This window comes from Diceros bicornis, chromosome 10 (genome assembly GCF_020826845.1).
Source record: "Diceros bicornis minor isolate mBicDic1 chromosome 10, mDicBic1.mat.cur, whole genome shotgun sequence".
In the NCBI taxonomy this organism is placed as follows: Eukaryota; Metazoa; Chordata; class Mammalia; order Perissodactyla; family Rhinocerotidae; genus Diceros; species Diceros bicornis.
The window spans coordinates 53,989,645-54,013,724 of NC_080749.1; the positions used below are offsets into that span (position 1 = coordinate 53,989,645).

Here is a 24,080-nt window from a genome sequence, read left to right on the forward strand (position 1 = left end):
CACCTCTAAATCTGTTAGAAATGCAAGTCAATCAAGTCCTGCTCAAGCTCCAAACCTTTAATGGTTTCCTCTTGCCTCAAAGTGGAATCCAAACTCCCTGACCCAGCTTAGCGCCCTCGAGTGGCCTGGCTGCTTCTGCACGTCAGCAGCATCTGAGACCCCCGGGGCTGCTCTCCGTTCCTCATCCCCCCACGCCTCTGCTTCCTGCACTGCTGTTCCTCTGTCTGGGTTCTTTCCTAGTCCTTGTCTACCCACTCCTCACCCTCAGCCTCACAGGAGCCTTCTTGGACCTTTCCCACTTAGTCCAGTCCCTCTAATGTGTGTTCCTAGAGAACAGTGTGCTTTTTCCTTCGTAGAGCTTTGCGTATTTGCAGTGATGTAACTTATTTTCAGTGATGTATTTAATGTCTGTCTTTCTCTGGATGAGGGATCTGCAAACCATTACAGTTTTGTTGTAACACAGCCACACACATTTGTTTACATATTATCTATGTCTGCTTTTGTGCTACAACCATAGAGTTAAGTATTTGCAACAGAGATCATAAGGCTCCCAAGGTCTAAAATATTTACTATCTAGACCTTTACAAAAAGTGTGCCAACCCGTCCTCTAGACTATGAACTCTTTGAGAGCAAAGTCTCCCACTCACTTTTGTGACCTGGCACCCAGCACAGTCCCTGACAAAAAATAGCCATAATATAAATATTTTGTTACTGTCTGACTTGAAACAAAATTTCCATGAACGTTGCCCTTCTTCCTTCCTTATTATTTGCCTCTTGTCTTGTGAATTGTGTGTGTGTGTGTGTGTGTGTGTGTGTCAGTGCTGAATATAACATGTAAAACACTTCCAGACCTATATGAGTATGTAGTGCCATCTTCCTATAGCTCTCTATCAGACGGAGTCAGATTCCTACCTCCGTTGTAATGTTTACTAGTTTTATAGGCAATGCTTTTACTAAAGAGGTAAAGATTTTACTATTCTTTTTTTCTTTTTTCTTTTGGCCAGGTGTTTCAGACCAAGTGGGACATGATGTACTATGTAAAGTGTTTTCCAGATGCTTACTCGGTTGAAAAGATCCCCACTTCTATATTTTCTTGGGAAACCATGCCCTAGCCAGATTTAATTGAGGATATCAGAGTATAGTGAAGTAAAGAAAGTTAATACCTTTATTTTAATGATAAAGTGTGAAAATGTCCATACTCCATCCTGCTGTTATCATTTTTAGCATACAAATTTTTATCTTCTCATTCTTTTGCTTAAAAAGAAATTAATATTTCCCCAAGCTTCTCAACTTCTGCAATCTGGTTTCCAACTTGGCTTTATAATTTTACCTCCTGTTTTGCTGTAGAATAGGGGTTGTAAAACTATGGCCTGTGGGCCAAAGCCAGACTGCTGCCTGTTTTTGTAAACAAAGTTTTATTGAAACACAGCCACATTTGTTTATTTACATATTGTTTATGGCTGCTTTTTTGTTATAATGGCAGAGGTGAGTAATTGCGACTGAGACTGGATGGCCTGCAAAACCTAAGGTATTTACTTTCTGTCCTTTTACAGAAAAAATTTGCTGACCCTTGCTCTAGGAAACCCCATGACCATCTGCTCTCACCATTTCCTCTGCTTGCCAAACTTTTTCATACCTCTGAGCCTTTGCATATACTGTTGCCTCTGCATGGAAGACCATGTTCCCCTTTCCTGCTTAGAAAACTCATTCCACCATCGAGGGCCTGCTTTGTTTTCATCTCCTTTGTAAAACTTCTGAATTCTCCCAAATGTATTTTTTTCCTTTTCTGAGCTCCCACGGCACTTGTCATTGCTATTTGTATCATAATTCCTAGTTTGATGTTTATCTCCTACTAGAGTATGAGCTGTAGAGGATGGGGTTCTATATGTTTATTCAGGGCCTCACCCAGCTGCCTGGCACCAAGCAGATGCTCAAGAAGTGACTGATTAATATCCAAGTGTCACATGTTATTAACCAGTGCACAGGAAAGGTTAATCAGAGACCCAGCAGTTGGAGGAATTATAGAATTTTTAACTGTAAAGTATTTAGGAATCATTTTTGTCCTACCTTTTCTCTGTCCTGCTCATACAGATGGGAAAAAAGGCTGAGGCTCAAAGAGGGGACTTGCCCAAGCTGACTGAGCTCTCCCGAATCTCGATCCATTACCCCTTCAAATGTACAGCACCACCTCACAGAGGCCCTTCAGTGGGGGCTGACTAGACACAGATTGGTAATTGGAGAGTTAACTGCCTAGTAAAATTGTTAATACTTATTTCCATGGTGAAGGAAGCAGGGTATTTATCGGTGGACTAACCTCCAGTAGTTGGAAGCAGATTGGAAAATTTTGGTATTAGCTCTGTCTTTCATTTGCAGACAAATAAGTTGATTCTCTATCTCCCTCAATTTTTTCCTTTGGAAAATAAGGGTAATTCTCAGTCCCTGATGTCTCTACCTTATCTGTAAATTCTGAATGTTTTTAGAGCATGATTTTTTTTTTTGGTGAGGAAGATTGGCCCTGAACTAACATCTGTTGCCATTCTCCTCTATCGTGTATGTGGGACGCCACCACAGCATGGCTTGATGAGCCGTGTGTAGGTCCACGCCTGAGATCCGTACCTGCAAAGCCCGGGCCACCAAAGCAGAGAGTGCAAACTTAACCGCTATGCCAGCAGGGAGGCTGAATGTTTTTAAAGCTGCTTTGAATCTATAATGGGCTTTGCAATAGAAGCTTGATGACCTAGCTTGTTATGATCGACTTAATATTTTTCTCCTTTTCTGTGAAAGATCAAATTCAGAATGGAAAGCAGCATTTTTCAAGTTTCTCATATTTATCTGAGTGATGGTGGTTTCATGTTGCCAGAGCCAGTTAACTGCTGGATGCTTCACATTCTCCAACTGCCTAATGGGGGGAATTTGATCTGGCGAAGAGCCCAGTCGTCCATCTTCCTGGGGCTGGTAACCACTTATGGGATAATGAGGATGAGTTTTAATTGACTTCCTAGACACCTCTTCACTGAGGGGAAGAAGAGGTGAAGAGGAAAGGAAAGAGTGAGTGCTGGTGAGCAATTCCTGAAACTGATAGACAGTTTGGACCTAATTTAAAATACCAGGAAAATCATAGCTATCATGTCAAAGGTCTGTTTGAACGAGAACTCACAAACTAGAACCTCTCTTTTAATGTTTATAAAGTTTCGTTTTAAGGGTTGTGGCACTCATTGTTTTTCCTTACTACTTAGCTGGCAGAGATCATGTGACACTGTCTATTTTCAATTTAATGGTCTTTTAACATCTTTGGGACATGTTTTAAAATGAAAGAAATCCATTTTTGCTGGATTTCCATTGTTCAAGCTTTGGCAATAATACTGATGCATGGTAATAATGTCAGTAAAGAGGTCTTGTTTGCTTACAAACAGATTTCAATTGTTGAGAGACCAAATTATGTTCTGTTGCTGGAAACATGGGCAGTATTTGGTCTCTGTTCATCAAGCTACTTTGTAATTAGGATCGCATCCAAATAACAAGAGCCTCTTCTCCCGTAGAGGTCATTTCAACTCGCAATTTCCGCTGACAGAACAAGGTTTCACGAGAGGACATGTCTATACACAAGGATGAGCTTTAATCAAATGTATATATGTATACATATATTCAGGCTAAGCAGTACATCTCAGATTGTGTCTGGCTTGTTACTTTTTAATGTCAGTCATCAAGGAAAATTTTGAAAATATGGATAGACATTTTGTAAGATTCAAATCAAAGCCAATATTTAAACTTCTAGGTAATAAGTGGCTTCTCTTAGCAGATTTTGAGAAAGAAAACTTCCTACCACATGCAAAACTGTTTAAGGTTGGTCTGTACCTCTGGGATTATATCCACCGGTTTTGGGTCATGACCCATGGTGCACTAGGAATTTTTCTGTGGCCCTAGGAGGAAAAAGGATGTGTGCCTTAATATTTTACAGCTGTCAAGCTAAAAAGCCGGTAGGGCCAACTCCTGCAGGACTGAAAGCAGGACTTGAACAGGCATCATAACGATAAACAGTGAACTGGGAACATGTAAGCACGGAAGGTCCAACGTGAACTGAAAGTAATTTAGAGGGTTTTTATATTGGCAGCTGAGGTTCTGACGCCAGCCCCCTAACTTTGTCCGAGGAGAGCTGGTGGTGATATTTGTAGTGGCTCTATTTAAGGAGAGGAAGTTTGATCACTGATAAGAGCCAAGACACAGAGTCAGGAATTGGATGACTGGCGACAGCCGTTTCCACAGTTGTCCCTGGGGACTATTGGGAGACATTTTGTTGCCTCTTCTGCCCTTTTTCAGGAAAATAGATTTCAAATTAGGCTATAGTCCAAGAGATCCTTAAAGTGTTTTCTTCACCGTGAAGTTAGGCTTTATATAAGTGAATCTTATTTTGAAGAACGATCATTGGTTATTTTTTAAGGTATTATTTCCCCACTTCTGCAAATAAGGAAGCCAGTGAAGGGGGGTTGGAATCCCATCCATTTAGGACTTTGTCCATTAAGACTTCCTGTGCTCAGTGCTAATCAACCAGGGTACCTATTCCCTCCTCCATCTCCCCTACCCCACGTGTCTGTTCACTGGACGCATGTGACAAGGCACATGGAAGTCTGAAATGCCTAGCATCTTTAAACCAAGAGAGACAGCTTAACAAGAATCAGTGAGCAGCAGGGAGGCAGTGCTCTGAGAACATCCCTACAAATACTTCCCTGCTCTACTTTAGCCTGCAAAGGAAAGGTCTTGTCTCACAATCCCTGTTCTTTTACTCAGAGCTGGATGCATCATCTGCAGGGATCCAGGGCAAAAGGAAAACATGGGACCTTTGTTTAAAAATCATTAAGAATTTCAAGATGGCAACAGCAGAACATGAAACAAGCGCAAGGCCCTTGTGAGCAGGGGGCCCTGTGTGAGTGCACAGATCATGCATCCATGAAGCCAGCCTTGATTTTATTTCCTTAGCTAAGATCTTACCTGATCTTAATAAGCATCACCCTGTGACATCTGTCAGATATGAAATTTCAGGAGTGTGTCCCTGGTGTTTTCTGATTTCTCTCAATCTTTTGATGTATATTTTGTCTCCTTTTCCTCCTATTCTTCTCCTCTTCCTTTTTTTTCCTACTTATTTATTTTTTTAAATAGACTACTTTTTAGAGCAGTTTTAGCTTCACAGCAAAATTGAGCAGAAGGTACAGAAATTTCCCATTTCCCCCCAGCTCCCACACATGCATAGCCTCCCCATTATCAACAATCCCCGCCAGAGCTGGACATTTATTACAATTGATGAACCTTCATTGACACATCGTTATCACCCAGAGTCCGTAGTATACATTAGGGTTCACTCTTGGTGTTGTATATTCCATGAATTTGGACAAATGTATAATGACATATATCTACCATTACGTATCATGCAGAGTATTTTCACTGCCCTGAACATCCTCTGTGCTGCTCCTTCTTAAAAGGCATTTAATTTAGAAGCCAGCTTTGATTTCTGCTTTTACGTCCCTTTTCCTCATCTCGCTGCCATGACATCTGTTTATCTCAAAATTCTGGACCAGTATTAAACTAAAAGGCTTATGTTGGAAAAGTGAGACTGATTGCAAGAAACAAGGGGCCAAATTCATTGACAGTTGTTCTGCGTGGTGGGAGCAGAAGCAGATGGGATACATCAATGGAGGATGCACGTGCGCAGAGGAGGGATGGGGCGGGTGCCCAATGTCGTCCGTACCAAATAAAGAAACAGCATGGTACAGAGGTTCAGGTAAAAAATAACAAAGGCACTGCAGTCCGTCTGTCCTTTTTCCAATGGACATAGGAAATTCTAGTGACAATGAATACAAAGAGCTTTATCAAATATACTTGGAGAAAGCTAAGTAGTATAAGTTTGCTATCATTCATAGTAGGTTCCCCCAACATATAAGGTAGACGGGAATTCTTTCTAATGAGAGCCCAAGAGAGGGGAGGGGAAGCTATTGTTAAATAATTGAACTTACTCAGATCAGCAAGTCTCTCCTCCTTTCCCCTTTGCTGCTCCTTTCACTCATTTTTATAAAATGACCATCAAGACCAATTTACATGGTGAGAAGAAGTCGCAGTGAGTGAGAGAGGATGTATGGCAATTCTCAACCCTCTGTTTGCCCTGTGAATGGCAGAGGATTAAGGAAAGGTAGAGGTTGGGAGTCAGGGCTGGTTGAGAGGGAGATGTATAAATCTTGGATATTACTGAGCTGGCAAATTCACCTGTTCCCTTGGGAACTCTATCCCCAAGGTCCGGCTAGGACATCCTCATGACCCGATTCATCACTTTCTTTTCATCAGCTAATAGATTGTATTTTGGAATCAAGTTTTTTATTTAGCGGCATAATCCAGGAAAATATGATGAAAGACCTTAACTATTTACCTTTGCTGGCCTTTCCTTAGCAATAGCTCAGTGTGTGTTGTGGCCCACCTTTCCTTTCAGCTGCAGCTGTGATGGACAGTTCCTGTGCACTTCAGTGTCCCGCCTCAGCTGTTCCCAGCCTCTCAGCTTTTCTGCCTCAGGACTTCTTCCTGAACCACAAGAGCTTGCACAACCTAAACTCAGGATAGTTGAGAAGTTTGGGAGGAGTTGGTGCCTCTGGAGGTACCCCTCAAATAATGGGGGATGGGAGTCTGCAGATGAATGCCCCAGACTCCTGTGCTTTGGAGGCAAAATTCTGAGATGCGTTCTACAAGAGTCACCAGTGGAATAGCCAGCTCTCCAAAACAGCCTTTATTATCTTTTCCTCCTTCCTTGTCTCAATTTTCCTTCTCTTCACTCCTGCTTCCCGGAATCACCTCCAAAATGAGCTGCATGTGCATCCTAGTTTCAAGCTCTGCTTTCAGAGGAATACAAATTAAGAGATGCTTATAAAATGAATAGGATGCAGTGCTGGCCAGACTGACATGCATATATGCCAGCCTTCCATATAGCTTGGTTCATCTGTAGCATTCCTTGGACTTTGAACTGATAACTAAAAGAGAAAATTAGAAAATTAAAAATATTCTTATGTCGAAAATTTTCCCATATATTCCTGGCATCTCATTATGTAATCATCTGTGCAGGCAGCTTTACTGAGGTCCCACTCTTGTCAGGCACCATGCTCCAGGCTGGTGCTAGAAAGAGAAATAAGGTATGGTTTCTGCCTAATGGGAGTGTATGGTCTATCAGAGAGAGACAATGCTGGAAATCTGGCAGAGTATAGTGAGGGCTCAATGGCAATGGTCAGTTGTGCATCTGTGGTTAGGAGCTGTGAGGATGAGTGGATGAGAGGCAGCGGGGCAGACCCAGCCAGGGCATGACAAGACAGGAGGAAGCCTGAGTAAGGGCACACGAGCCTTGAGGCACGAGGAGCTCAGTCCTGGAGGAGAACTGCAAGCAGTTGGGGCAGAGTTTGAGGTTCACTTAGTACCAAGAGATGAAAGCATCTTCCTGATGTCCATGTGAAAGACAGTGGAAGTCGGTGAGGGGCTGAAGCTTCCTGAAACGTCATAACACAATAGCAACTGCATTCCTGTAGCAGCCTGCACTTTATAAAGCAGATCCCCAGATTGCTGCCCCAAACCACGGGAGCTGGGCACAAAGCTTTTGACTGAGGATTCTAGGCTCTTTTTTTTCTTTTTAATTTTTTTTTGTTTTGTTTTGTTTTTTTTTTGGTGATGAGGATCAGCCCTGAGCTAACATCCGTGCTAATCCTCCTCTTTTTGCTGAGGAAGACCGGCTCTGAGCTAACATCTATTGCCAATCCTCCTCCTCTTTCCTCCCCCCGCCAAAGCCCCAATAGATAGTTGTATGTCATAGTTGCACATCCTTCTAGTTGCTGTATGTGGGACGCCACCTCAGCATGGCCAGAGAAGCGGTGCGTCGGTGCACGCCCGGGATCCGAACCCAGGCCGCCGGTAGCGGAGCGTGCGCACTTAACCGCTAAGCCACGGGGCCGGCCCATTTCCTTTTTAATTTTATGACAACTTTATTTCTAATTTTTCAAATTGACTTTCTTGATTTAGTTAGGGTCTCAGGGGCGTAGGGTATTAGCCAATGTCATATTCACCGTGATGCATTTGTTCAGGGCAAATCTTAACTTTCTTTTCCTCCTTCGGAAGAAAGGGCTACAGGAATGCCTTTGAAGAAATGTGAAGCTAAAGCACCTTTATTGAAACTTGATTCCTTTTGGGCATCCTTTCCAGATTTCCTGCCACTACCAGTGTGTTTTTCCCTCCTAAATGCGCCTGCAATCTCGGCCCCACTCACTGGAGTATTGATGTTTACAGTGCTATAGTCTGATTCTCTAGTCCAAGCCAGCAGAAAATTTTGCCCAAATCCTTGGTAGAGAGGCTCTTGAAAATCCCTGTTTTACTTTATAATTCCATGCAAAGACCTCTTCTTCATTCCTGAATTTAAAGATGTAAAGAATTGGAGAAAACGTCTCTGTACATCCAAAAGATACATCTCAGGCAAGACCTGTCGCAGTTGTCAGTTCCACATAATTTCCAGGGTGATCCATAGCCTTGCCCCCATAAACCACTGAGCCACCTTCTTTATTCACTTCTTCCACTGTTCCGAGGAATGTGCTCACTGCCTGTTTGGTGTGAGTGGTCTGTAGAGAACATTAGCATCTGATGGGTTCCCTGTACAGATCTGCGCATAGGCCTTTTTAAGTTCATTTACAACTTCATCCTGGATGCTTTCATGTAAAAACAGTCGCTTCACAATGTGCACCTCTGGCCAGAAATTCTAGCTCTTTGCACTATGCAATATTGCTTCCCTGTAATGACTTCCACATTTTTTTATTGAGATATAATTGGCATATGTATAACATAATATTGGTTTCAAGTGTACAACATAATGATTTGATGTGTGTTACATCACCACACATAGTTACAAAATTTTTTTTCTTTTAATGAAAACGTTTAAGATCTACTCTGTTAGCAACTTTCAAATATACAATATAGAATTATTAACTATAGTCAGCATGCTCTACATTACATCTCCATGACTTATTTATTTTATAACTAGAAGTTGGTACCTTTGACCATCTTCACCCATTTTGCTCACCCCCCACCCCTCACCTCTGGCAACCACCAATCTGTTCACTGTATCTATGAGTTCAGTTATTTTTAGATTCCACATGTAAGTGAAATCATATGGTATTTGTCTTTCTCCATTTGACTTACTTCATTTAGCTTAATGTCCTCAAGGTCTATCCATGTTGTAGCAAATGACAGGATTTCCTTCTTTTTTTATGGCTGAATAATATTCCATTGTATATGTATACCACATTTTCTTTATCCACTCATCCATTGATGAACACTTAGGTTGTTTCCATGTCTTGGCTATTGTAAATAGTGCTGCAATGAACACAGAGATTCAGATATCTTTTTGAGTTAGTGTTTTCGTTTCCTCTGAATAAATACCCAGAAGTGGAATTGCTGGATCATATGGTAGTTCTATTTTTAATTTTTTGAGGACCCTCCATACTGTTTTCCATAGTGCTTGCACCAATTTCCTTTCCCACCAACAGTGCACAAGTGTTCCCTTTTCTCCACATCCTCGCCAACACTTGTTATTTCTTGCCTTTTTGATATTAGCCGTTTTAACAGGTGTGAGGTAAATCTCATTGTCATTTTGATGATCAGTAATGTTGAGCACCTTTTCATGTACCTGTTGGCCATCTGTATATCTTCTTTAGAAAAATGACTATTCAGCTCTGCTTATTTTTTAATCATATTGTTTGGGGTTTTTCTGCTGTTGAGTTTATGAGTTATTTATATAATTTGGATATTAACCCCTTGTCAGATATATGATTTGCAAATATTTTCTCCCATTTGGTGGGTTGCCTTTTCATTTTGTTGATGGTTTCCTTTGCTGTGCAGAAGCTTTTTAGTGTGATGTAGTCCCACTTGTTGATTTTTGCTTTTGTTGCCATTGCTTTGGTGTCAAATCCAAAAAGTCATCACCAAGGCCGGTGTCAAAGAGCTTACTGCCTATGTTTTCTTCTAGGAGACTTATGATTTCAAGTCTTACATTCAAGTCTTTAATCCATTTTGAGTTAATTTTTGTGTATGGTTTAAGATTCTGGTCCAGTTTCATTCTTTTACGTGTAGCTGTCCACTTGTCCCACCACCATTTATTGAAAAGACTGTCCTTTCCCCATTGTATATTCTTGGCTCCTTCATCATAAATTAATTGACCATATATGCGTGGGTTATTTCTGGGCTCCCTATTCTGTTTCATTCATATATGTATCTGATTTTGTGTAAATAACATGCTGTTTTGATTACAGTAGCTTTGTAATATAGTTTGAAATCAGGAAGCATGATGCCTCCAGCTTTGTTCTTTCTCAAGATTGCTTTGGCTACTTAGGGTCTTTTGTGGTTCCATACAAATTTTAGGATTGTTTATTCTATTTCTGTGAAAAATGCCATTGGGATTTTGATAGAGATTTCATTGAATCTGTATATTGCTTTGGGTAGTATGGATATTTTAACAATATTAATTCTTCCAATTAATGAGCGCAAAATATCTTTCCATTTATTTGTGTCTTCTTCAGTTTCCTTCATCAGTGTCCTATAGTTTTCTGTGTACACCCCCTTGGTTAAATCTAGATATTTTATTCTTTTTGATGAAATTGTAAATGGGATTGTTTTCTTAATTTCTCTTTCTGATAGTTCCTTATTAATGTATAGAAACACAACAGATTTATGTACACTGATTTTGTATCCAACAACTTTACTGAATTCATTTATTAGTTCTGTTTTTTGGTGGAGTCTTTAGGGTTTTCTATATATAATATCATGTCATCTGCAAATAGTAGACAGTTTTACTTCTTCCTTTCCAATTTGTATGCCTTTTATTTCTTTTTCTTGCCTAATTGCTCTGGCTGGGACTTTCAATATTTTGTTAAATAAAAGTGGTGAGAGGGACATCCTTGTATTGTTCCTGATCTTAGAGGAAAAGCTTTCAGCTGTTCACATTGAGTATGATGTTACCTGTGGACTTGTCATACATGACCTTTATTAAGTTGAAGTATGTTCCCTCTATACCACTTTGTTGAGAGTTTTTATCATAAATGGATGTTGAATTTTGTGAGATACCTTTTCTGCATCTATTGAGATGATCATATGATTTTTATCATTCATTTTGTTCATGTGGTATGTCACATTGATTGATTTGCAGATGTTGAATCTAAATTTTAAACTCCTTTTTACTGCAAGGCTTACAGTAGAAAATCAGGGCTAAGCTTTATAAAAGTTCTAGTTCTTAACTTTTCTTTCTTTCTTCCTCTTTTTATTCTAGGGAAAAATATTTAGTGAGAGAGAGTAGAAGAATTATTTCATAAAAAATGAATATTTATTTTGGAAGTGCACATAAGTGACTCTGTCCAGAGAAATAGGAAAAAAATGATACATTCAGTTCAATCTGAATAGGAATTTAGTCTGCTATGAGCTTTTAGAATGATTGCAAGAATGAGGATTTATGAGAAGAGAAAACTCCTCTGTGACTTAGTGAGAAGTGGGTGCTGAAATCTGTCTTTGCTCGGAGGAGTCATTTCAGAGAAGCCCAAAATAATGGTATCGATATCTTACCATCTGTTTTTTCAGCCCAGTTTGTACCAACCTTTTAAAAAACACTCATGCATACACAGGCATCTGCACGCACTATTTTGGCCCTGAAGTGGGCAATAAACATTGCATAATCATTATCACAGAATTGGACTTGAACTGTCTTGAACTTTCTGCGTGTTCATTGGCTGATTGATGCTTTGTACATTGAGCATCTTCAAAGAATACCAAACAGAGGAACTGTTTTTGCATTTTCTTCAGAGAGCTCCCTATGGCTTCTGGTATGTGAGGGAAGGTGGTGGAGAGGGGAGCGATTCGTTCTTGCTTTCTGGGTCTGTTTTATGTGGTCCACTGGCAGCATCCCTGCAATCATCTCACTTTAATGTTTTCTGTTCTTCTTTGTTTTTAATCTTTTTGAGACAACAGCTGGATTCTGCTTTTAGTGCTTACTCTTGATTCCTGTCCTGTCGTGAGCCATTCTGGTGGGGTTTTTTTTTTTTTAAAGGTATGTGGCATCCTACTTTTCCATAGTATTTAATTAAAAGTTTGGCTTTTGGGAACTTGTCATTGGCAATTGCTAGAAAACAGAGCCAGTGGATATTTCCAAGGAGTTCAAGATCCTCTTTTACTCTTGCAGCCTCCCCATCCAAAGGTCGAATACTTTCTACCAACTCTCTGCTTTGGTGAAAGTTCACAATGCATGCTTTACCTGAGATAAACTTCACATGTTGATTTTTAACTTACGTGAACATGCCGAAAAAGTCATATTTCCTGAGTTATTGTTTACAAATTTCTGTGATTTAATTATTACTAAAATGGTTTAATTTTATATATGGCAAATCTATTTCTAACTTGGTTCTCTGAGATTGCCTCTTCTAAATTTTATGCTGACATAATTTTTCCCCAAAATATATATGCTCAGGTCACCAAGGGCATTCAGAGATGAATATCTCATTTTTGTATGTGAGAAGAAGGGAGTTGGGGCGGGGAGGGATAAAAATAACATTTTCTCAAAAAAGAATAACCAATGAGAATTTGCCCCAAAGCCATTCAGAATGATTGGCTTGTCCAGATTATGAATTTATAAGATGAGCTATATATTTATGACAATTTAAAAAATTAACCCACTTTTGATCAGATTTCTAACATTCTCCATGGCCATGATATTCTCTTCTATCATAGCTTTATTTTGGAAAATTATAGTGAAAATGGAGCCTTTCTGGGAAATAACCCAGTATTGAGAAAGAAACACCATTAAGACATTTTCTGAGAAATCAAAATTTTAAACATTTCTTAAAAAATCCTCTGTATTTATGCCAGATTATATGAACTACTGAACTTCATACAAAACTTAACATCTAATAAGAAAACAGAACCTATTAAAGCTCTCAAGATTTATTAACCTTCCTTTTGAGGTCTTTGATTTGAAATGTCCTCATCAAGATAGGACAGAATGAAATTGCCTCGTGAATGAAGCATTTTAGGATTTGTGAGAAAAGGCATCTTATTAATCTTTTTTTTTTTTGAGATAACGTAATTTCAGGATAAATCACGATGGAACCCTGAATTATAATCTACAAATTAGAATATAATTGTGCAATTTGTGTTTGATTCTCTTGCTCACATTTTATATTAGGCTTATTTCTTTGCCGACTTACAGTATTTTGTTTTTCATAAACAGCTATTTAAAGCCATTCACATAATCAAAATAATATTTATAGATATTCAGAAAATGATTAATCTTAGGATTGTGGCAAACCAGAAAACCTTACTCTGTGGATTTGCCACCTCCCGCAATAAAAAAATTCAAGTTTTGGTTAAGTTCCCTGAATGAGTGTAGTGAAAATTAGTTTCTTTTGGAAAGATCATACAATGGAAAGACTAATTTAAATTAGGAGGGCACACTGGGCTTGGCAGAGGGCATTGTGAGAAAGCAAAGCACAATTTTCCTCCAAACAAAGGCAAGCTTGTTGGAGAGCATGCTTTATTGCCTGGAAATTCTATATATATGCAAAGTTGCTCATCAATTCACTGTTGGGTTTTATGTGCTTGGTTTCTCCTTTTGTTTGGAAAAATCAGATGCTAAAGAAAGTAGGCGTAGCTCTGTGTGCTATAAGCACAGAGAAACCTACACACGCCAGTTCTCTTGGTGTGCGGTGTTTCTGCGTGGGGAGCTGCCTGCGGGAGGGATGGTCAGACTTGGACTTCATGCGGGTAAAATCAGGGGATATGCTTCAGCAGAGCCCACCTAGAATTCCCGGAAAGTGACTTTCCTGTGTCTCTTTTTGATCCCTCCCTGTGACAGCCAGGTGGATATATTGGGTAAGTTAGGTTCACATCCTGAAGTCCACTCAGTGTTGTCTCTTTTTCTAAACAGCTTTATGGAGACGTAACTCACGTATCATACAACTTGCCCACTTAACGTGTACAATTCAATAGCTTTTAGTATGTTCTGCAACCATCACTACAATTGATTTGAGAACATTTTTATCACCCCAAAAAGACAAACCACTCCCTGACTAGTATTCTCTTGAGACCCAGATTTGAATAAATTAATTCAATGAAATGAAGTTGAACATCTCTAGGATGCTTTTAAATGGGAGTTCTCATCTTTGGAATTGCCTTCTTCACTCCGTGTCTTAGTTTTGTGGCATAGCAACTACGTTCAGTACTCATAAATAGCATGTGTACGGTACTTTACAGTGTGCAAAGCATTTTCTGTCAAACTGCAGCTGAGAGGCTCAACTGGCAGCGTGACAAGTTTGGGGTGAGGTTCCCAGGTGACTGGCCTGGAGGAAAGGAACTGTGTTATTTGTCAACATCAAAGGGCAAGGCTTGCAGGCTGGAACCCTAGTGTTTGAGCAACCTAAGAATAACTGTGTGGGGTCTAGTCTGGGATGGGGACAGCAGGAAAGTCAGTGGCCAGACATGGATCCAAGCTGAGAAGAGGGATGTGGGTACCAGGAGGATTTCCATATAGGAGGTTGCAGGTTTGGAAGTCAAACATCAAAATGGAAGATTTCTTGAAGCAGGAGACAAAGATCTGAAAGGGAAGTGGAGATCGTGGGAAACGTCTGGATGGGGATGAGGTCCACGCCTGAAGTAGGAGGAGCTGGAGTGGGCACAGGAAATCCAGGAAGAAGTCTGGCGTGGCTGCTGTATCCTGCACCCTGTGAATGAATCCCACACAGCATACACCTCACACTCAGCATTGCCCAGACCACCTCCTCCGCATTATCTGAGCAGCTCTGGTCTTTGATTTTTTTCTCTCCAACCTCTTCCCCACCTCCGTTCCTTTCCTTAGGTCTGCCTCACTCTGTGGACCCATTTGGAGGCTTCTCTGGTCAACAGTCTCTCTTAGACTCAAATCCTTCCCTCTGGCAAGCTCCTTACGTCCATAGGTGAAATGAAGAGGCCCTTGGCCAGGCATCTCAGCTCCTTGGGATGCAGAAAGGCTGGACCAGCCCACTTCCACTTGGAGGAGAGAACAGAGGATGAACCAGAATGTCATCATTTGGAGGGCTTGGGGTGGGTGGAGAAGGTTCAGACAAGATATCCCTGGGAGCTGGGGTCCAAATTCAGATTCCCTCACCTGGCTGCCCTCCTCCTGGGCTGTCCCCATCTCTGTCCTCAAAGGTGTCATTTTCAGCTTCTGACACTTTCACTGGAGGAAGGAGAGTCCTTTTGTCCAGATTAGCTATGTACTGTGTGGGAAAGTCGTTGGCAATATTTCGTCTCCCAGCATGGCCTCTAAGGAATTTTTAATAAGACACTCCTCTATTCCCTAAAGTTTTCTCCTCTCCAGATTGTTCCAACTCTCTGTTGCAATATGGTATAATTTCTCCCCCAAATTTAAATATACATCCCTGTATTTGATAGGTGTTATTTAAAAGCCACGTATGTATTGATTTGGGAGAAATGTATTGTTATTTTGAAAACATCAGGAACTTTATTTAAACCTACAATACAATCAAGAATACCCATATAGTACAAATATTGGAAAACACACATTCATATTATATATTGGATTTTCCTAAGCATGGTACACCTGTATCAGATTGTGTAGATTTTTATGTTGACTGGTAGAAAGGTTGTCTCTCTCCTTCTAGCACTGTAGAGATAATTTATAGGAAAGCCCAGTGTAGCTATTTTCTGGCTGGGGAATTGACATTGGAAGTTGAGTTTCTAGATTGCAGCAGAAATCTGTTTTTGTCTCTGGTCAAAGGTTAATCTGTGCACGACGGTTAGGCTCATCGGCTCTGTTAACGTTGGCAATGGGACATCTGGGGTCCTTGAGCCACAAGGCGGCCCAGTGTGGAGAATACAAGAAACCCAGAAAACCTAGCCACAAAAGCTGTAAGGCTCACCCCTGAGGGCAGCGGCCAGCAATCAAAACGACAGTGCTAAAAGAGCCTAGAAAATTCTCACTTGGCGCAGGATGGCATTGAGACCAAGGGGATCCTCTGCTCTGGTGGGTGGGGCCTGCCGAAAAAGTTTGCCAACAGGGAAAGAACCAAAAACTGGACTAGGTGATTGCGTCACGGTTTGGGGTCATCTGTAAAGGTTGGACAGTATGGCAGACTAGAACTAGAGGTATAATGGACGAGAAGTATCCTCTAGGGAAGAGGGGCAGACAAGGGCAAGGCAGGCTGTGGACTGCATTGAGGACCAGCAAGGGAATGGACGTGCTTGTCAAGGAGTAAAGGCTGAAGCCCAGGTATGGTGGCCAAGGTCTTGAGGTGGGAATAGATAAAGGCTGTGGCTTTGTGGCCGTGAGGTGTTGCCTTTCTACCTCCTGCACCCCTCCTCCCCGCGTGCCAGATACCTGGACACATGGCATCCAGGGCAGCTCTGGACCTTCCCTGCTGGTGGGGACAGAGCTCCCAGTCCAATGGCTGTGGAGAGGCAGAGGCAGCCAGACCTACAAAATGGGGACAGAGCCTGCAATTGAGCTGAGTTGGGGAAGGCAGATGTTGACAGAATAAATGCATTAAGAGTAATCATTTAAAGTTTCAACTCTGACTCCTTTTCATTTTGGCTAACTTTTAATTTTGATATAACTTAAAATATACCCAGAAAAGTTGCAAGAATAGTATAAAGAACTCCTCTAGACGCTTTACTCCGATTCTGCCAATTGTTTACATTTTGCACCATTTGCTTCATCATTCTCTCTCGCTCTTTTTTTCTGAGTCATTGCTAAGTTGAGACATTGTATCCCTTTACCTCTAAATATTAAATATTTCAGGGCATGTTTCCTTAGAACAAGGACATTGTCTTATATAACCACAACACAGTTATCAAAATCAGTAAATCCGGCTCCTTTTAACACTAATGATATTCAAACACCATCCATAATGTTATTCAAACACCATCCATAATGTTTTATAATTTCTATTCTATTATTTTTAAATTCTTTCAGAGATTGAAATTTAATTAAATTTCTTTTTCCTTCTGATAGTGTTGGGGGAGAGAGCACACACTATTTTTTCTTCAAATATGTGACATGAGAAGCCTTTGCCAAGTTTATAAAAACACAGTTGGCAGTCAACGGAGTTACCACATAATGACACCAATTAGATAAAGCTATCAGAGAGATCAAAGAAATTTTCTGAGTGATATGCTTGCATATTTTTTTGCCTTGGAATTAAATTTTTACAGTGCTATCTCATTTTCAAGACTAAAACTGAAATCACTACTTGATAAGACCCATGTTTTTGCCTTAAATTCAGGGAAGATATTTTAATGATGCAAATTCAATTTATTTTCCTTACTTCCCCCAATTGGGTTAAATGGGAATATAGCCAAAAAATGAGGTGTCTCACAAGAAAGCAATGGTGAAATGTGTTCTGATAGCAAAAGCTTCCTAATACATAATATTAGAGAGAAAAAAGAAGGCTAAAACATCGTGTAGCCTATGATCCCATTTGTTTAAAGCCAACTGAGATAAATATGTTGGTGTGTGCATAGAACATTCTGGAAGTTACAGAAGAAATGAGTATCAGCAGTGGTTCGCTTGGCAGTGGGACTGGGTGGGTCAGGAGGTGGAGGGCAGTGAGGGGAAAGAATTATTTTTTTCATTTTATGCTCCTTGTAGTTTTTTTATCATGTGCTTTTATTTATTTAGAAATAAAAATTTTTATACTAGGGAGAGAGGGAAGGAGAGAGAGAGAACAGTAGTTAGAACAAAAACCAAAAGGCAAACTTATTAAAAATGATGTAGCTTAGAAAGCAACAGCAATAAGTGGAATTATGAAAAAAATAAGTGGGATATGTAAAATGAATCGTTTTCTACCTTTAGCTGTTTATGTATGGCTGCCAGTTTTCCAGCAAGATTCATACATGTGTCTCTTAAAACTAAATGTTCACTAATGAGGGTATTTTGGTGCTAATTCTGGTAGAGCAGGCTGGCTGCTCTATCGCTCTGTACTTCCTTTTAAATTACAAAATTGATTAGTATTCATAGATTCTGATGAGTTAAATTTAGGTTTTGTTTTCATCAGCATCAACTGATCTTCACGCTCCAACTGTCCCTTCTCTGAAAGCAAGAAGCTTATTCATAAAGAGCAAACAAACCTCACAGAGATATTTGACCATGTCCATCATATGATTTCAAATAGCTTCTTTCATCCTATCTCCAAATCATTAGATTTATTTTTGTGGATCTTCATGCATTAGACTTCTTTCTTTTTCAAACGTTAGTTTTTTAAATGGAAATGTGCCCCTTGGCAGAATCAGTACGAGAAGAAATCATGTTGTAGAGGGAAAGGGAACTAATATTTATCATGTGCCCAGGTTGTGAGGAGCTTTTACATGGGTTATCTCCTTCAGTCCTTCCATCAACCATGAGGGGCACCTGATAATATTGCTGGTTTATTACTGAGGAACCTGAACCTCAGAGTGGTTAAGAAATTCTATCAGTAATTCGTTCACTTATTCATTCACTCAGCAAATATCATTGAAAGTCGGCTATGTCCCAGGCACTGTGCTAGATTCTGGGAATGCGGTGGGAGAATATAGATGTGGTCCCTGCCCTCTATTAGCCTGTAGTGGAACAGAGGAGAAAGGAATTGAACCAGCACACACTCACATACAGTACATAGCCACACGTTACCCAGGCATGTTGATGGCAAGCCATAATGCTGGGAAAGAGAATAACAAGAGACTCATGTAAACTAGGGGTTCAGGGAAGGCCACTCTGAAGAGGCCGTGTGTAAGCACAGGTGAGTAGAAATTGGCAAGGCCAAGTGTTGGGAAGTGCATTCCAGGCAGCAGGAGGCCTGGAGATAAAAGCTCAATGTGCTTGAAGATCTGAAAGGGGCCAGTGTGGTTGGAGACCAGTGACCTGGAGAAGAGTATGGGAGCTGAGGCTGGAGGGGCAGGCAGGGTCTAGGTCGTGTGAAGGCTCGCAAGTCTTATTAGCACCAGAGAACTAGGATGGGAGCTCACATTTGCCTGGATCTTAAAGCTTGTATCCCCCCAACTCTTTCAGCCTTGCCCTCCCTCATCCCGCACCCCTCAGACACATGGCACTATAATGTTCTCTTTCACGCTATTTTCCAGAATGACTAGAGCACCACTTTTATTATTGACACCTCCTAGTGTTCATGCTGGAAGAAATAGGGCCTAATCTGATATTTGATGATATAGAGGAGAATTAGAAAGTATGGGGCCTGGGTAAGACCCCTAAGAACACTCTCTGTGGGGAAAACAGAGCTGAGATTCTCTAGAGTGGAGAGATCATAGAAACCAGGAACCACTCAAAGGATTCAAGGGGTACAATATTCCACGATAAACAGAAGCTTCCAAACCACACAGATCTATAACACCGTGATTTCCCAGATAGATGCAGTAGGTATACATTGGATTGGATTGACAAGGGTGTTTCAAGATTGTTTATGGCAACTTGGAGCAGAAGTAATAGAAATGATGATAATGAAGGGAGATGAAGAGGGTAGGTGCGAACAATGTGTATGGACAGAAGAGCTGCAGGAGTTTGGAATGAATTGAAGTAGAAAGTGTCTAAAAGTCAAGAATGGCTGAAGCTAAGAAGTAACCTACTCCACGCTGTTGAGTTCCATCAATGTACAAAACAGATAAAAGTCACTGCCCTCATGTAGTTTCCATTCTAGTGACCAGTGTGCGTAAATATGGCCAAAGCTGAGATACTATGTACCCACTGCGGGTTACAGGGTAGGACTGGAGTTAAGGAGATAGGACAGGTGGGTTATATATGGATGCTTCTTGAAAAACTTGTCAGAAAACAACCAGAGAAATGCACAGTACCTATGCCCCAGTGATTTTAGGTTTTGAGGGACAAAGCCAGAAACTAAAGAAATGTCTCTAAAGTGGGAAGTTCGGATATATTTTTGGGCCAGGAAAGTCTTCCTACCCTCTTATCTTAGTCCGTTGGGGCTGCTATGACAAAATACCACAGACTAGGTGGCTTATAAACAACAGAAATTTATTTTTCACGTTCTGAAGGCTGGAAGTCTGAGGTCAGGGTACCAGCATGGTCGGGTGAGGGCCCTCTCCCGGGTCGCAGACTTTTCCTGGTTTCCTCACATGGAGGAAGGGGCGAGAGAGCTCTCTGGGGTCTCTTATAAGAGCACTGATCCCATTCATGAGAGCCCCACCCTCATGACTTAAGCACCTCCCAAAGGCCCCACCTCCTGATACCATCACCTTCGGTGTTACAATTTCAACATATGGATTTTGGGGGGCCACACCCAGACCATAGCATCCCCTGAATTACTGTCCCCATCCTGCTCGGCCTATAGTCCTTTGTGTAGAACATTGTGGAGCAAGAAAGCAAAAACAAAATGTTGGTAGTTTGCTCTCATGGGATGACAGTCCTGGGCTAGTACTTTCTGTGAAATGATCCTTTATTTTAGGTTTTTAAATGATCAATGCATCCCAATTCTGTATTATAGATATTTAAGCACTTTTTTGGAATTTGCCTGTTTCCATGTTATGTATTACTGATAAGAGCTGGGTTTGATCATTTTAATTCAGAATAACTATACTTAATGTCCATCAGTCTTTGAAGATTAATGTGGTTAAATAAAATGTCAATCAACTGTTTTTATTATAAACAAGGAGGCAGTGGCTATTTTTTTCAGTGTTCATCATCATATTTATACATTAGATGGACTGTAGTAGGTTCAGGCTTAGCAAGAAGAGAGGTTTGAGGGTAACAGCTCTGGAGCAGACGATTTTATGACTGTCAGTTAAGTAGCATTGACCTACTGTGTCTATACGTCTTGCTCTCAATTTGAGTTTCTCTAAGAGAAGCTCCTGGCTAATTTAATTACTCGAATATGCAGAGTATGCACTAACTTAAGTTATAACCATTCCAGTGAAATCTCTGAACCTTTTAGTCGTATTGAAAATACAGATGTGTTGAGTGTGCTTCAACAAGAAATCTGAGGCTTTAGTGTCGTAACTGTAAGTGGTTGGAGGTTGTTTCATCTCGAGGAATGAAGTGTCTTTCCCACCCTCTGCTCTGTATCCCTCTCTCTTCCTTCTCCCCCAAATTTAGACCCTCTTTTTAAGGGGCTCATGCCTTCCTTGTTTCCCTATCAAAACCATTCTCCAGGCAGCAATCACAACAATCTTTTAAAAACACCTGTCTAGGGGCCGGCCCGGTGGCATAGTGGTTAAGTTCACGGGCTCCGCTTCAGAGGCCTGGGTTCAGATCCCGGTGTGGACCTACACACCGCTCATCAAGCCATGCTGTGGCAGCGTCCCATATACAAAGTAGAGTACAAAGTAGAGGCAGATTGACACAGATGTTAGCTCAGGGACCATCTTCCTCAAGCAAAAAGGGGAAGATTGGCAACACATGTTTGCTCAGGGCCACTCTTCCTCACAAAAAAAAAAAAAAAAACCTGTCTGACTTATTTCACTTTGCATAATACCCTCAAGCTCCATCCATGTTGTCACAAATGGCAAGATTTCTGCTTTTTTTATGGCTAAATAAACAAACGGACAAACACACACATAGATACAGAGAATAGATTGTTGGTTACCAGGGGGTGGAGGGAGGGCGAAGGGGGTAAAGGGGCACAGGCATACAGTGACAGATGGTAACTAGACTTTTGGTGCTGAACATGATGTAGTCTACGCAGAAGGCAAAATATAATGATGTACACCTGAAATTTATACAATGTTACAAATTAATGCTACCTCAATAAAACAAAACAAAAAAAACACCTATCTATTCTTGTCACTTCCCACTTAAACTGCTTCTAGTTGCACTAAGGTAATGTTCAAAATCCTCATCGTGACCTGCAAGGCCTTACCTGTCTGGCCCCCACACTGCTTGGGCCTCACAGCCTTCCCCCTCCCCCAACCCCCTTGTCCTGACTCTCTTGCCAGACTGGCCTTGTCTCTTAACACCACACCTGTTCCCTCTCTACCTGGAAGCCTTGTTCTTCCTATCCGCCCCCACCCCCCCCACTCTGAGCCTCCTCAGCCTCAGATCCCATGTCCTCACCTCGACTCCCAAATCTGGATCTATGCCCCCCTCCCAAACCCCCCGGCCACATTTTCAATGCACCCTGTACCCAAGAAAAGCTTCGAGCCCCTGGCACCACTGCATGAGATGCTTGTATAATCATGTGGGAATGGTTGTCCCCCTCACTAGACCAAGGCTGGTGGGGTCCCCACTGTTAGGACCCCACTGTGCCTCCCTTGTCACTTGACTAAGTGAATGCTTGTTTATTCTCCTGTTCCTTCAGGGCTAATCTGACTGACTCGATAACTGGGTGAGAGCTGGCTAAACCATTGTTTTTCACAGTTAATTATTCTGCTCTCACTTGACAGTACTTTAGGGTCCCTATAACCACTGGTTGGAATCTCGGCACCTTCACAGACCCCTAGGAGAGAAAATTTCAAATGGGTGGGTTTTGAGTGAGAACGTTATTTGCTTACTTGTCACGTGATCCCTCTCGGGCTTTAGTCTAGGATTTTTAAACCATTTGGGTTCAGAAAACTTTGTCCAATAGAGCTATGGTTGTGATTATCACACTCTAAACTATAGCTCTTGCAGGTTGGTCATGAATTAAAAATTGCCAGGAGTTAGCAAGCAGTATTTTATCTCCATTTGGAAATATCTCTATTAGGGCCACAGGATGTAATTAAACGTCACTGAAGACGTGGCGATGGAAGTTCTTTGTGCCCTATTATGCGATGCTATAGACATCAGAAACAAGGAAACAGAATAACTTGGCATAAGAAGTCAGCTCCATCCAGCCAGTGATCTGCTGGGGGAAAAGACAAACATATGGCAGTAAAAGGGTAAACAGAAAAATTCTGCTTGAAGGTTTCCATTTACAACTGCTTGACTTTTTCCCTTCTTTTCCACTCCTCATATGTTTAAGAATTCTCTAGCTCTCCGAGATTTTAGAGCAACGTGTCATGTCAATTTTCACATCGCGCGTTACACATCATACAGCAGTTATGAAAGAACTCTTGCCAAGAAACAGAAGAAAGGGACCTACACGTTATCTCCCTATTCTAAGCCCTTTTCCCGTGTAATCATGATGCTTGCAGAGAAAGGACATTTTATGAACTCAGCTTTAATAGGCTGGGAGAACCTAGTAAAGATGTAGTAGAAAGACGTAAGATTAATTTTTTTTAAAGATTCTCTTAATAAACAACAGTTCTGGTGGCTGAAAGGCTTCACTTATTTTTGTTAAATTATTTCGAGGCTTACTCTCTTGTGCTCCTCCTTTCTCCATCACTTTCTCCTTGGACTATTTTACCATGTGGACATAAAAATAGACAGTATATTATAAAATTATTTAAGGATGTCTATTATTTAAATTCCATTTATCCCCAGCCCCCTTTAACAGACAGGTCAGCGAATGTACGGTGGGTCTTTATCCTATGTGTATGTCAGCACCCTCAGTAACGTGAAGGTGTAATGTAGAGGATGTTCTTTCCTGAAGCTGAAGACTCTCACCTTGGGAAATATCATCATATATACTGTGATTATCTTGATTAATCCTTGGTTTGTTATTATTATTAGTATCAGCAACCATTTATTAAGTGCCTAATATGTGCTGGGCACTTTTATAGATTTTATTTCTCATTCTCCCAAAGGTCCTGAAAGATGGGTGTTGTTCTCCCAGGTTCCTTACCCAGGAAACTGAAATAAGTAACTCAGTCAAGCTCACACAGGTAGCCTGTGGCAGAATCAGAATGAAGACCCCGTTCTGGTGTGATTTCAATGTCTGCGTGCTTTCCATAACATCAGAGGTTCTTGGTTTTTTCCACCGAAGTTCCGTGAATGCAGAGGAAATCAATACATAATGCCTGGAGTCTAGACCCTTTGTAGCTGGAAGTAGCCAGCAGCAAGCTCAAAATTTCTTTGAAGTCTCATGCTTTAATCTTTAAAATTTATGCAAATTTAGCTTTCTACTCCGTAATATAAAAGCGTAAAAATAATCCTTTAAACTGCTTGACAGAGAATAAAATTTAAGCTC

The 24,080-nt window shown here is 40.9% G+C and overlaps 1 protein-coding gene across 4 annotated transcripts in view; it reads left to right on the forward strand.

The window, feature by feature from the left end:
- RAPGEF4 (Rap guanine nucleotide exchange factor 4) overlaps positions 1-24,080 on the forward strand; it is a 298,329-nt gene that overhangs the window by 138,045 nt on the left and 136,204 nt on the right. The window contains exon 1 of one of the 4 annotated variants that reach the window (XM_058549261.1): positions 21,709-21,853. The exons of the other annotated variants lie outside the window; for them this stretch is intronic. The gene's annotated coding sequence lies outside the window, so the exon portion shown is untranslated. Of the gene's footprint in view, positions 1-21,708; positions 21,854-24,080 lie in introns of those variants that run through there. 4 annotated transcript variants of the gene reach the window in all.